Here is a 14,707-nt window from a genome sequence, read left to right as displayed (position 1 = left end):
GGGAAGAGACTGACACATTTCATTAGTTAAAAAAAAAAAAAAAGGAAAAATGTTCACTCCTTGCTAAAGAAAGATAGTGGTTAAGTATTTCTGCTAAATTTATTTCATTTAATGTCTAAATAAACACATAGACACATAAAATAAGTAGTTCAGATGATAGGCTCCAAATCTTACCACTTAAATTGCTTCAGAAATATGCTCAGAAGGAGGCTTTTCTTTGGACCTAGGAATGTGATCTGTGAAAAGAAAAAAACCCTGTCAGCTAGAAATACATTTACCTTGATTTTAACAGACATTTCAGAGCTTTTGTTTGTTTGTTGGGCAACATTCCTTCTTCTCTGGTAATAACAATCTTCACTGATCAAACTCATAGCTATTTACAACAGTACAGGTCATTAGATCTATTTTAGAAAGAGAGAGAGGCAAAAGCATAGAGAAGGGAATTGAGTTGTCTAGAATATTCCAATTTACAATAATTAATACTGAAATTCCCATGTCCTCCCTCTCTCAGGTGAAGACCTTTCACTCGGCAGAGTTACTTCAACATGTTTAATTCTAAACTTCTCCTGTGCTTCTTTTAGGTAAACTTAGGCAATGGATATAAAAATATTTCAAACTTTCTTATTATAAACAATTGACAACAATAAAGAATGAATAAGCTTTTCACTTCAAAGAATTTTGCCAGTCTCTATCAAAAGCGAGCAGTCTAGAGTACCTCTTTTGTTTTCTCTGGTTTTAGCCCAGTTTTCTCCTTAGGTGCTGTTGGTGGGACAGAGAAAAGTCGCTCCAGGCTTGCATAGTCAGGCTCCACAACACCCTTGCTGCTGCTTGGCATCATAGTCCACATGGAGCGGCTTTCTGGGAGAGAGTAACACTTCAAGGTGGACCACAGATATAGAGGAGTACTTTCGAGGCAGTGTGATTTGTGGAAGGGAAAACACTTCAGAGAATGAATGAAATATAACACTCATTAATCTGGGCGTTAATTATAGAAGAGTGGCAGCTCCTACAGATAGCATCCCAAAGGCCTGCAGACTAATTAAACCTGGAAAGCTACCACCACATTCAACTCACTGAACTGAAGACAGCAGATGAACTTAATGGGCTGCTCCAAATCCTTCTTGTTATTCCTGACCAGCTACACATTGCAGAATTGTGGTACCCAAGCAGGGGATGTTGCATCCAATTAGGTAAATGTTGCTGTTTGCAAGAGATAAGGACTCCCAAGTCCAGCATTATTACCAGAATCATCAGGAACCATACCAGAACCCATGGCATTTCAAAACATGAGTTTGTCTACATCACTTGAATCTTTCACAAAGGATCTCACCTCCTTTTTCTTTAGCAGAGATTGCAACAGCGGCACTGAAGAAAGTGGGAATGAATCTGACTTTGTATCTCTGCCCAAGAAATCAGACTGTGGCTCAAACCATTTTTTTTTACATGTGTATTTATGCATTTTATCATAGCAGCAAGTTCTTACCCTCTGATGTCCCCCTTTCTTGGTGATAAGCACAATGGAGAACAGCCATGAGATCTGTGTTGCGTGGAACGAATATTAAAAGCTGCAGCAAAATAGAAACATGTTTGCTGTCTCCCTGAAGGTTGAGCAGAACTTACAAACCTCTTTGGCAGACCGTGTGTTAACCATAAACCTTATATTGTGTGGGGGAAGAAATCCACACAAATTACATGGCTGGTATGAAATGAAGTTGGAAGCTGCATCCTACCCTGAGGGTACATATCCCCCAGCCCTATTGACAAAGAACTTTCAGTCTCAGATCCTGGCTGATGCATCTTCTAGCTGTGCAAGAAAAGAAAAATTAAGAAGTAAAAGCTTCAGCTGGGAAGACATCAGTGATGCACCAGGAGTTCATTAGCAAGAACCACAGAGCACGATTGTTGAACAGATCTTTCTACTCAAAACACTCAGAGGTTTTGCAAACTAATTAGTGCAGCCTCACAATATCACTTTAACAAGTAACAAACTGAGACTGAAAGGTTAAGAGAAGATAATTTTAGCAGCCACAGAGCCTCAGTTCAGCACTTTTGCCAAACTACCATTTCCTCCATTTATTGGCAAAGGCCTGGCTTTCCATAATTATTTGTGATTACTATTTTTTTGTTGGTAATGGGATGAGCTGTGTGACCTGACTTACTGAGTCAAGGCCTAGCCCACAGCATTAGCATTTTTATTTGGTTGTCAACTAAATGACCTGATCAGCCCAGCGTAACAAAGAAGCACATACGTCTCACCACATCAGAGGGGAGCTTCTGCCAGTGAAATGTCTTCATCCTCACTGTCGGCATCTTCTTAGGGTGGGGCTGCCCCCCATATCCACAAGGAAGATGTTTGCATTCAGGATTACTGCATGGCTGGGGAGGTGGGAGCAACGGATCATTTGTGCCAGGCACGGGAAGGGGTGGAAGAAGCACCTTCTGCCCAGGGGGTAAGGGTGGAGGGGGTGGCAGTATAGCCAGCATGCCAGACTGTCCTTGGGAGGATGAGGGAACACTGTGCTGGGAAGGTAACATGTTCCCTGGACATTGCTGTGGCTTCCTGAAAAGGCCAGTTGGAGAAAAGGTCAGGTCTACACTGGAGTTCTTCTCTTCCAAGTCCATATCAGCTTGAATGCATTTGTTCACCTTTTGAACAGATCTTCTGGACGGCGTTTTGTGGTTGTTTAGGCACTGCATGCTCAATAGCATGTTCTCTGTGGCTTGCTCCTGTCCCATTGTCATGCTCTGTAAGACAATGAGGAGGTGCATGAATTAGCAAAGTTCCTTGCAGCTGCTGGCTACTGCTAATCCCACAGACAAACAGAATAACAGTGACCTTCCCATTGAGGTAAATGGCAGAAATATTTCTTTCTGATTCACAAGTTACACGTCATGGTTTCAGCTGTGTGAGTCAGGAGCAAAGCAGTACTGCTGGCCATAAGGCTCCTTTTTGACCTCTCTTCATCCTTCTATTTTCCTGTTGTGACACATAAAGAAAAGAAGAACAAATGCTATCAGCATAGTAAACCTACCTGGTTGCTTTTTTCTCCTTGTCGCTCAGCCATTCAGTGGGATTTTTCTTTTGCAGGGGTAAATGGATGCTTCCTATGGAAGTTGCTACAGGTACTCTGCAGAGGGGACTCCTTAAGCAGCAGGGACAGCCACTTGTTCCTGAGAAACCATGTTACCACAACCTACCTTGAGTGCAGAAGGGTGGGGATTTTGATAAAAACTCTCCAAATGGCCTAATAAATTAAACAAGCCACAGCTGAGGAGGACTCAGGCTGAGCTGCTTAGGGACCTGTGAGCACACAGGGAAATGACTGGGAAGTATTAACATGAGTAAGGTGGTCTTTGCCCTTCAACAAAATTTTTATCTAGCACAAATCTTTACATTTGTCCTGAGACTATAGGGTTTCTCTCAGAGCTTCTTGCAAAAGACTATGCAGACGTTCCCATCTTGTATGTATGCCCAGTTATAAACACGGAAGTGACCTACCAAAATTGGTAGAGTCACTGGCTCTGGGCTTGGTTTTGTTTGCTTGACTGAGTGAACCATTCTTTTGCAAACACATCTCTTGTGGAGGAACAGCATCCTGGGACACAATCTCAGCAGCTGTAGCTGCTTTGTGATTTCTCTCTTTAGCTAACTTCTATAGCAATGCTCATCAACAATACACATTAAAGAGGGAGCAATGAGCAAACTATTAAGGCTCCAGAAATGACACAGTAGGTGCAGCCTTTTTAGGGACTCTATGTAGACAGAAATAAAACCACTATCATCCCAACCCTTACACAAGTTTTTAACAGAACATGCATTACTAGTGTTGGCAGCTTTAATGGAGTTAACTGGATGGGCACTTTCATGTTTATGTTTAGTGCAGGATCAGAGACTTATTTAATATAGACACCCTGTTATGTTCCCAAAGGAATAGATTAATACTTATGAATGACCATTTTCCTCTTGACACAGCAATTTTAAGTAACGACTTACACGGGCAAAACTCTTTAAGGGAGCTGCTTTAAAACCTACAATGATGCATCTCTAGTTCATAGCACACCTCTAAAGCATCTCCTATAATTTAAAAGAGTTTCTCTTTGAAATCTAGCAGTTCCTACTCATAATAGTGTCCAGCTCTTACAACAGCCTCAGTAAAATTGTGAACCAGTGGATCCAAGGCAAAAGAAAACAATAAAACTTTTGATTTGTGTTTTTAATTTTAGTTTTGTAAGAATTACTTAGATTAAAGTTACTAAATGTTAAATCAACCAGAAAATAACACTTGATCTACATTAAAAATGGAAACAGTTAAAATAACTAAGCCAAAGGCCTACAATAGAAAATTAGTATTAACTGTATTTGTTGTTTGCTTGAATTAATTTATTGGTTTCCATAAATGTTTTTTTGCACAAATAAGCACTAACTCTTTCCCAAAGGTAAAGCAAGCTTACATTTAATTTATGTAAACAACTTAATATATCCCTTTAGGGCTTCACAATCTTTGTGCTAAACTTGTACAGGCGTCTGTAATTACCCTAGCAGGACAACTGAGGGATTCAGCACTATGAAAAAGCCTAATGAAAAATAAGCCATTTTCTACTAAAAATATTAGGAGTAAAATGAGCTGATTAAAAAAAAAATCTTATTAGAAATAATCATGTTAAAATTCTGCTGCTTATTTAATTAAGCTATAGGAGGTATCAGTAAAAGACTACTAATTAGAAAGCCCTTTTTTTTTTAATCAGTGCTCATCTAAATTGCTACAGGGTTTGTGTAAAGCAAAGTCTTGTTTTTAAAAATCCTAATAAATAAGTAATATCACACAAGAAACAGCTAACATACTTTGAATGGTAAATAGCCTTATGATAATGTAATTCCAAAGACGACACTTTTGAGACTGTGTAGAGAAATCCATGCTCTTAGGAAGATTAAAGCTTTGGTGTAACTTCAAGTGAGTTGTAACTTACATTGCTGATACTTCAAATGAGCTTGTGGTTATATTAAAAAAAAAATAAAATGTTTCAGTGTGAAGTTTCTCGTTAGAAAGTGCAAAAATCCACGTCTGGTAAATATATACATATATACAGACACATCTCAATGCAACCAGACAAGGAGTAACATGCTGCAGAAAGCTCCAACAGCTTGGTAATTGGCTGGCACCGTTTAGGCAGGGCAGGGAGCAGAGACTGACTCAATACCCCAGCCCAGTTCTGATGATCCAGTTGAAATTAATTAATTTGCGATAAACTGGGAAGCTGTTTTCAGTGCTGTGTTACTCTACCTTTTGTTTTATTGGGAAAGCTGCTGATGTTTGAGGACTGCCACAATACAGGCTTTCATTTCCATCTGCTTACTGACACATCAAAAAAGGCACACTTCTCACTAGCCTAGAAATAACTTGTATTCTGATGGTATAGTGTTTAAATTTTTAAGTTAGATCCAAAAAAATCATACCTCTGTGTCTTGGGTTGTGTAAGCACTCTCATTTTTTAATTTCTAGTGATACCAATGGGCTGATATGGGGCTATGTTTGTCAAACTTTCTTTTCCTTGTAGTTGATAGTTGATTTATTGGTGATTAACATGCTGGAAACAGGGATTTCAGTGAATGCTTCAAAAAACTTGCTATTTCCCCTCGTGTGCTATTCCTGAAGGGTTTTTTGGAGGCGGGAGATTATTGTTTAAAAACTGTGCCCCATACACTTTCAAGGTAACCATCAAAAGTGTAAGTACAAGAGTCAGTATCTGCAATGCAAGATATTTTTGAGTGTAAGAAGATGTATTGCCTACCAAATGGCTGGGAGCAAGATACAGGCTGTATAACCCAACCAGGGAGAAGGTTAGTCACTCAGTTATGGAGATAAATTGTCCCTAACGAGTACAAAGCTATTGTTTGTTACCATCCAAAGGGCTACACTTGCGATGGTGTGGATTCAGGGACCTGCTTGCATTAAGAGCATCCCAGCGTGATAGTCTTCACTGTTGACTTTACAACAGGTATAATTTATTCTTGAAGTTTATGATTCTTACAAGGATAAAAATCAGAGGTAGAAGAAACTAGAGATCTTAATATTTTCTTGCACAAGGAATCTTGTTGCTGTAAGGGTCACCCTCTTCCTTTCAGAAACATTCCTAGTGGCTTCCAAGGATTTTCTGCAATCTGGATTCAGAGAGGTCTTAGGGGAACAGTAGTTCTTTGAAAGCTACCCTCTTCTTTTTTTTTTTTAACTCTAATATTGTCACAAATGTTATGATGTCAGAAAAGAGAGGAATGTTTTGGTTGTTGTTTGTTTTTGGTGTGGGGTTTTTTATTTCTTATTACTAACAGTATTTCCTTTGTGGTATTTTTCATCAACAGTTGCCAAAAGGAATTTACAGATGTGGAAAATGAGGCACAGAGAAATGACTTGCTACAGGAAGCCAGTGACAGAAAATCAGCGATCCTGATAGCCCAAGTTCCCAGTATTTCATTTCAGTGCTCTGGCATGCAAAACCCTTTTTTAGTCTTTGCAATCTAGCAAGTTACCTGCCTCTCCCTTGTTAAGATCCAGCTACTGCTGTGCCTCCATTTTCTCCTTTCAAAATGCTGGTTACAGCCAGAAACAAAGTAAAAGTGCTCACTTTTCACCTTGTAACTACCTCTACTGCTGCCTGGAGGGTGGTTTGTGAAGTCTGTGTGCTCAATGTCTATGGGCTCAGTCCTAGTGATAGTTAATGAAAAAGCCCTTTAAGGGAACTGGCTGTACTTTTTGGCAGCTGCTGGGATCTGCAGCCTTGGGATCTGCTGCAGCTGAAGGCTGGATCAGCAGTAGCAGCTGTGGGTGGCAGGCATTGGGGGAGACTGCTGCTAAGACCCCTTGGCTGATTTTTGTGCCCTGGGACAGAGCAGTGAGGCAGTTTAGTCAAGGAGCCATGCAAAGGTGTATGTAGAGTACAGGGATGGGCTGTGACAAGTAGGAGGCTGGGAGAAGGTGGATTGTAGCATTAACTTTGTAGAAGGCTTTGTAGAGAGTAGGAATGAACTCTTCAAAACGGAAAGGATTTTTAGCTACTTTAATTGGGGCTTGTATAGCTGAAGGGATTAGAGATGGGATAGAATAGCGTTAATCCTTGGACACTTGCTAGTTTTGCAATAGGTCATGGTTTTTGAAGAGATTACCTTGTTGGCTGTCATTGATCTACAGGCAGTTCTGCTGTGGTCGGCACCCAGGCCCCTGCAGGCTGCCGTGTGTGTCATGGACATGCCCCGTGGGAGGTCAGGGTCTCTCCTCAGTTCTCTAGACCTCTACGAGTGAAGCAGAACAGTTGAAAGTACCTGTAGAGAGAAAAACACTTGGGTTCTCCCTGGGGTTTCTCCAGGAGATATCCAGGAGATATTTTAGAAAAACAAATCATTTGTCCTGTGATTCAGGATGGGTTTGTAGACTGCTACTATGGTGAATGTAGTCACTACTCCTGGGGCATATTCTGAGTTTATGATACCAGTTCACCAAAGAGGACTAATGTACAGACCTGAAAGAGTTTCTGATCTCCTCCTCCTATCTTTTCTGAACTACTCGGCTTCTTTTGTGTCTGGTTCTTGCTTAACAGAGAATCATAGAAATGTTGATTGGGAGAGACCCTAGAAACGGTCTTGTCCAAGCTCCCGTTCAGAGGACTGTCACCATCACTGTAGGTCAGATCAGCTGGTTTCGTCTAGTTGAGCTGTGAAAACCTTAAAGAATAGAGGTTACAAGCCATGGCAGTGTACAGAAAAAGCCTGTTGGCCTCAAAGGATCACTTCTGTAAATTGTGTGTTATTGGGGGTTTCGTTTAGATTACAAAATCGAGTCTTCCGTTTCATCCGATTCAAAGGATCACAGCAGTAGACATCTTAGATCTGTTACCCTTTTTGCGTATGCAAACCCTATCTCTCTGTAGTAGCTGTGACTTTCATCTATTCTGATGGATTTGGTATTTAATTGTCACTCATTAATGACTAAACTCATTGCAGATTATGTTGTATGAAGTTGTATAAGTACTAAACAAAGACATCAGGTTCTGTATGCCCAGAGCAGGGCAAACCGACCGTAACCATAGCATAGGTGTCATCAGCAAAGACTGCTGATCATAGAAGAAACCTACTTTGGCAGGCTGGGAGGGAATCTAAACTGACTTGATAGGAGCTGACTGTTGCAGAGTGATTCTTATCTTCTGGTTTGGAGTAATGTGAGCTGAGTCTGCTTAAAGTCTCCATTAGGGGAGGGCAGAGCTCCTGCTAATTCCTGCCGACACCTGGCTCTGTATGAATTGTCACACACCATTCTTGCAAGAGTTGTTCATGCTGCAGCAAAGACAGCATTAGAGAATCTGTAATAATGAATTCAGTACTAGCATGGATGAAGGAGTTATACTTACAGTGCTGAATATGCTGATTAACTTGCAGTGATCGAATTCTCCACTGGTATTTAAGGTCTGGTACCTGCTCTATACTAAGGAGTTGGAAAGCTTTTTCTGTACTAGGGACCTCATTTCCGTTGCAAATCCTGCAAACAATGTGGTTATTCTGCAAGATTGTCACTGTGTAGTAATTGCAAACACCCCGAGCTGTCTGTCACTATCACTGCCCCATTTTTAACCCTCTGTAGTCATGCTTCTAGACATGGAAAAGCTGTTTCTCATATGCTGCCCACAGCTTGATTGTGACCAAACAAAATGTGTGTTAGGATGGAATTGGTTCATGTCTGTATTTGCTTTGAGTTGAAAGGTGAACATAACCCCATGACTAACATGTTTGCCCATACTTCATGGCTGTGACTTCTATCACATAGAAGGAGCAAGCTAAGATTGGTAGTGCTGACTTTTAGTATTGGTGTTTGTATGTTGTACTCAATTGACCATGGTGCGGAGAAAACCAGAAATACAAAGCTGTAGATCCAGGCTTTATGTTTAGATAGAATGAAAACTGGATAATTTTGCTGAAATAGACTCATGAATTTTTCTTTTATTTCCATTATCCTCTCTCTTTCTAACCAGAACAGAAAGTATTTCTCAGCCCCCTCTGCTCTACTGAATGTAGAAGATGACCAAATGGTACACTCAAACCAAAAGATACCGGCATAACTTTGGACACAGATTTCAGTCATACTCTAAGTACAGTGCAACACTCTGGTGGTACTCATGTACTAGATGCAGCTCCATTTATACATCTCTGTTTCTTTGAGAGAAGAGAATGGGTAATTATTACTAAGCATATACAACAATCGTATGCTTAAATGCTTTATAAACTATGCAGAAAATATAGGACTTTGATGGACAAATCCTGGTGAATTGTAGGTCTTCCCCATCCCCACAAGAGGAAGAAAACTTTCCAAGTACTTATTTTCTTCTAAACTTTGAAATATTTTCAGTATTGGAATTTAAAAAAGAACCACAAAGCCCAAAAACCTAACCCTGAAACCCCATACTATTAAACGTATCTGAGTTCTGATGTGAAATACTTGGAAAAGACTTCTGCCAATTTCTTCCATATCATTTTATCATGTAGCTAATGCTTAATTAAGGAATATGCAGTTATTTTGCAGCTAGAAACTTGTGGCATTCACAGCCTGGTTGAATATACTGGACTCCATGTGCAGCTGCTGCAATACCCCACAAGAATTTTTTTCTGAGACCCAAACTCATTGTCGGCTCAAATGACCACAGACCTGTTGAAATAGCTGCAAGTTACATTGTTTTTACCAGCAATTAATTTGGTCTTGCAACCACTGAAAAATCTTCAGGATCATGAACTTTATTTCAAGGTCACAAATGGAGCAAATCTGCACATCCCAGTTGAACATCTTTCTTTGACCCACTCTGATTTTGTTCCCCTGTACTTAAGTAATCACTTTAATGGAAGCAGAGCTGCTTATTGAGCAGCTTATTTCAGTCTGCTTATTGAGATGTGATTGAATAGATTATTTAATATAGTTTTCACAGATGAATATGGAACAAAGAACCAGCAGTGGCTCAAAATCACCCGTTTCTCCATAAACTCTTCAGGGCAGTGGCAAGATAATGCCAAACACCCTCTTTTAGAAGGCCAAGGTAAGAACACAGAGCAATAGAAGCTCTGGCTGTGTGGAAAGAGCTGCTCTTTAGGTGGAAATGAGGGTAGCTGAAAGACCCAGGTGGAGAGAAGTGGACACCTGCTGCAGCATCTGAAGACAGCAACCTGCTGGGCATCAGCAGGTAAGGTTCCCCAGGTAACACTTGGAGAGCCTGTTTGTTCCTGACTCCTGAATCTCCAAATGATGTTGTTCCTATTGATGAAACAGCGGGGTGGGGAGGAGGAGGCTGGCTGCTCGCTGTGAGCCTGAGCTGCAGGCTCTTGCTGGAAATACAGAGGTTGCAAAGCTGCTTGGAAAATGTGTTTGATGCTGAGCTTTCTGTAGCCTAGGGTCTAACCCGAGAACAGAGAAGCTAGATTAAAGAGCAAAAGGAGGATGCTTGGGCAACGTGCTCTGAGACTGGAAAAGAGGGGGAAAAGAGGGGAAACCTGTGAATGTGATACAGTTCTGCAAGTCAAACCTGGGGTGGGTTATGTGGTTCTGCAGGAAACAGGGGGGCTCTGCCTGCTCCTGCCAGCCGGGAACGGGTTTGCAGCTGCAACAGGTCTGTGCCGCCCTGTGGGGTCTCCTGAACTGAAGCTGCCCATGCTTCTGCTCTCAACTCATCTTTCCTTTTGTTAATCAATTTTCAATATGCTCATAGCAATGCTTTGGTCAAAATAAACCGGTGATTTAATTCTTGGTTTAACTTCTAAATCCAGCAAAGTTTTCAGTATTACAAGGACATTGACAAGTCCTATTAAGCAAAGCAAAATAAGCTTTAGCCTGAACATTAGTCTAGCCACAGTGAGTTACCATATGAAGGCATAGTTCTTAAATGCACCCAGCTCTTCCACCTGATTCATGTTTCAGCACAGTATCACACCAAAGATTCAACAAATATAGATCATTTTAAATGGACAGCTATGTACAAAACTATGATACAATAGTATTATAAAACTTGAGAAATAAAGTTCTGAATTTTGAAAACACAATACTGCACATTCTCAGTTCTAAAGCAAAACTAACATGAACCCATGCGTTCTGCAGCTTGAACACAAAGACTTTTGAGTGCAAGCAGCTGACAATGGAATTCAAACCCAGAGATTTACTAAAGGATGAGCTGAAAATGTATCTGATAGAGTACTCTGGAAAACCTGTTTCTGTTGCTCTAATAAGAGGAACTGGGTTCCCAGTTCTCCAAAAGCTGATGGACGCATCTGTGCATGTGAGAAGACTACTGCAAGACTACTGGCGTGCTTCAACTTAATTGCACATAAGCATCATACAGGAACCAGACACTGTTTATATGGCCATATACTTACTAAAATATATACCTTTTTTTTTTTTTTAACCTTTTTTTCCCATGTAACTGATCTCCCTTGCTTTGAATGGTTGAGAGTAAAAATACATTTGTCTGATCTGGGCCTTGGACCTGGTCCAATATTAATCGTGAGTGGGCAGTGAGAAGAGGGAGTTAGTGTGCTTCCACCTGTGATGGTACAGACTGCTTAATCTATACCTTTAATTTACTTGATGCACTGCTATTTTTAAAATTTCTCTGAGGGCTAAACACTGCCATCCTTTCTTGGGCCACACTCAGCTGTCATTTCAAGAGGAGTTTGGCCTAAGAGCAAATTGAAAGACTTGGCTTCCAGGCCAGCAGATGAGAGGTCTGACTCTTTCACACTGGCCATGCACAGAACCGGTCCCTGTTCCCGCGAGCGCCCAGCATAAGGCACAGGCTGAGGGATCTGAAGTCTCTGCGGAGGCTCTTTGGGTCTTGGGGAGAGGAGTGAAAGGCTGTGCGAGGTGAAGCAGTGTGTCCTGGTGGGGCAGAGGTGACCACCGTGGTGTTTTGGTGATGCAGAACCTGGCTTCTGAGAAGCTGGCAGTGCTCCGGGGACACGAGCGGTTCACTGGGCCTCTGTTATTTCTTCTGCCTTGCCGTGACACCTGCAGGAGGAGGAGGAAATACAAACTATTTGCAACTAGAAAGTGAAAATGATGTGGTTTTGCATGTGTGTGTAGGTAATGGTTGGGTTGCTACTAGGGAAACCAGTTTCATGTTCCTCAGATAACCTAAAACCAGGTGGAGCTAAATCTTTATGTACTTAATAAAAACTTCATGTTTCCAGGACATGTTTCCTGATGTTCAAGAGTTTGGGCAACTTTGCTTTCAAATGGAGTGCTAGTTCAGTCCAACATTAGTCTGATATTTTCCAAGCAGAATATTGGAATATGCTTCTAGATAATAAGTTGCTGAACTTACTAGATCTAGCGAATTTAGCAGGACTGTCCGAAGGATGGGGCTGCACACTGTTGTTTTTAAGAGCCTATCTCACACCATAACCAAAGCTAATACCTTTTCTAATGACAAACATGAAGGAAAAGGCCTGAGAGGAAGATGAGCATTAGCCTGATCGCATTCCTGGGGTCTGTTAGAAAACAGACTGAGGCTGCAGAAGGGGAGGTGAAGCATCTGTTCCTCTAGAATTAAAGGAAAACAGTTATAAAAAAAAAAAAAAGGAAAACCTTGACTCTTAAATGCTGCTGTCTTTGCAGGGGGACACTGAGGTCACATCTGCTGGCAGCCAGCACTGTGTCCCCCCTCCTGCCCCTTCCCTTCCTCCTCACCAGGCTGCAGTTTTTGACACTGGCCTATGCTCCTGGTTTGGTTTGTTCTTTTATTTTCTAGGTAATAAATCAAGCAGATTTGTGAGCAAGGAAATTGCCAAAGCTTGGTTGCTTATGGATTTGTGCTTTCAAGACTTTTGTTTCCCCTAACCTTTCCAAGTGACATAAAGATGGGAGGAGAGGAAAAAGGGAGCTGCACAGATAGGAACATTTCTCTGTAGAAATTCTCTAGTGTCTAAGGCAAGGGAACTCAGAGCACCCCCGAGTTCAGGCATTTGTACAGTCCCTCCTCTGTTTGACTGTCAGCTTTTGTTAAATGGGCCTTCTTCAAGCTCTTTTGAGATTTGGTTGGAAATGAGTTCAGATGTTACCAGGGTGCACACAAACACAGTGTGGCCACCAGTGCCTTGATTCCACAGGAAAACCAGCTAAACCATTTCTTTTGAGAATATGGAGGTAATGTGGAATACCACTCTTTGGGTGTGGAAGCTGACATCCAGAGAACATTAACACATTAACATTAATGTTGGGGCTCTTGCTGTATTGAATGATTATACTGAACTTTGAAGCAAGTGGAAAAATACTGAAGAAATAAGACGAGGTCACGACCAGAACAGTGGAATGAAGAGGGAGGAACAAATTGCAGATGCTTCACAAAACCAGGGCCAGCAGGACGCGATAAGAGGAGCTGGGAAACGGCAGAAAAGAGCCTATGTGCCAGAACAAGCAGAAACAGAACTCTTGCCAATAAGCAATTGTTAACCAATCATATTATTATACGCTTGTAAGATAGCCAATCATATTATCACACGCTTACCGAATGCCTTATAAAAGTTACTTGGTTTGTATAATAAACGGATCAGATCTTGAACTCCATGAGTATTTGAATCTGACTCCCCGAAATGCCCGCAGCACATTAATACAGAAATTGCTGCGTAACAAGAAATAGTCAAGGTGAAGCAAGAGGTCAGTTGCTGTTTACAACTGATCTTGTCTGTTATTGTTCTGAAATACTATTTCATAGAGTCACAGGCTGTTCCTACCCTTACTCTTCTGCTGTTATAGAAGCTCTAAAAACTGATAAGGGGATCAAGTCTTGAGCTGTGCAGCTGGAGCTGCACAAGAAGGTCACTGCAGCTTCATTGAGAACCCGCAACTTCCACATCCAGCAAATCCACCAGAGAGAGAAATATCCTGTACCAAAAGAGAACCGGTGCTTTGACCTGAACAGACCATGTGTGCTTGGGACAAAAAATAAAATAAAAAAAGATCAGGTGGAATATCCTAGGAAGAAATATTGATGGGGAGCACTCTAGGCTGGCTGAGTCTGTCACATCAAGAGGGATGGACCTGAGCTGTGTTTGGGTGAGGAAGCACTGTGGCTGGAGACTAAAAGAAGCAAATGGGTTTTGTTTCTGCTAAACTTTCCAAGTGACATAGAGATGGCAGAGGAGGAAAAAGGGAATTTCAGGTTTTAAGGTGCAACTTATCTCTGCCTTCCTGCCACTGAAGCACAGGTGGGAGCTGCCAGTGCGATGGACCTGTGCCAGGCACTGCATTTCAGGGATGTGCTGAAACTCCTGCCTGACTCTGTCACTTCATAAAGGTACTGTTTGTCCATGCATTCCATGCATTCCTATGTCTTCTAAGGAGAATGCAAAGCTGTCTGTGTTTCTTTTCAAATATGACTTCTTTTAAGTCTGCAGGCCTGAGTCCTTGTGTTTAAAAAATACATAATCTCAGTTATGCTTAACTCATGGTTTCAGCTTCCCTCCCTGTGCAGCATGACCCCTGGTCCTGACATACTTCTTACCTATGCTTCACTGCTACTAGTTTCTGCTCTTGCAGTAAATCTTCCTCAGGATTTTTAAACAAACAGAATTACTTCCCTTTTCGACTTGATGTAATCCTGTGACACAACATGGAAAGGGCCAAGAGGAAGGTGGGAGTAGTCAGGACTGTAACTACTCAATACCTCATTTTCTCTTGCTAGCAATGAT

The sequence above is a fragment of the Falco naumanni genome, chromosome 7, assembly GCF_017639655.2.
Source record: "Falco naumanni isolate bFalNau1 chromosome 7, bFalNau1.pat, whole genome shotgun sequence".
Lineage (NCBI taxonomy): Eukaryota > Metazoa > Chordata > Aves > Falconiformes > Falconidae > Falco > Falco naumanni.
This window is presented reverse-complemented; position numbering follows the sequence as displayed.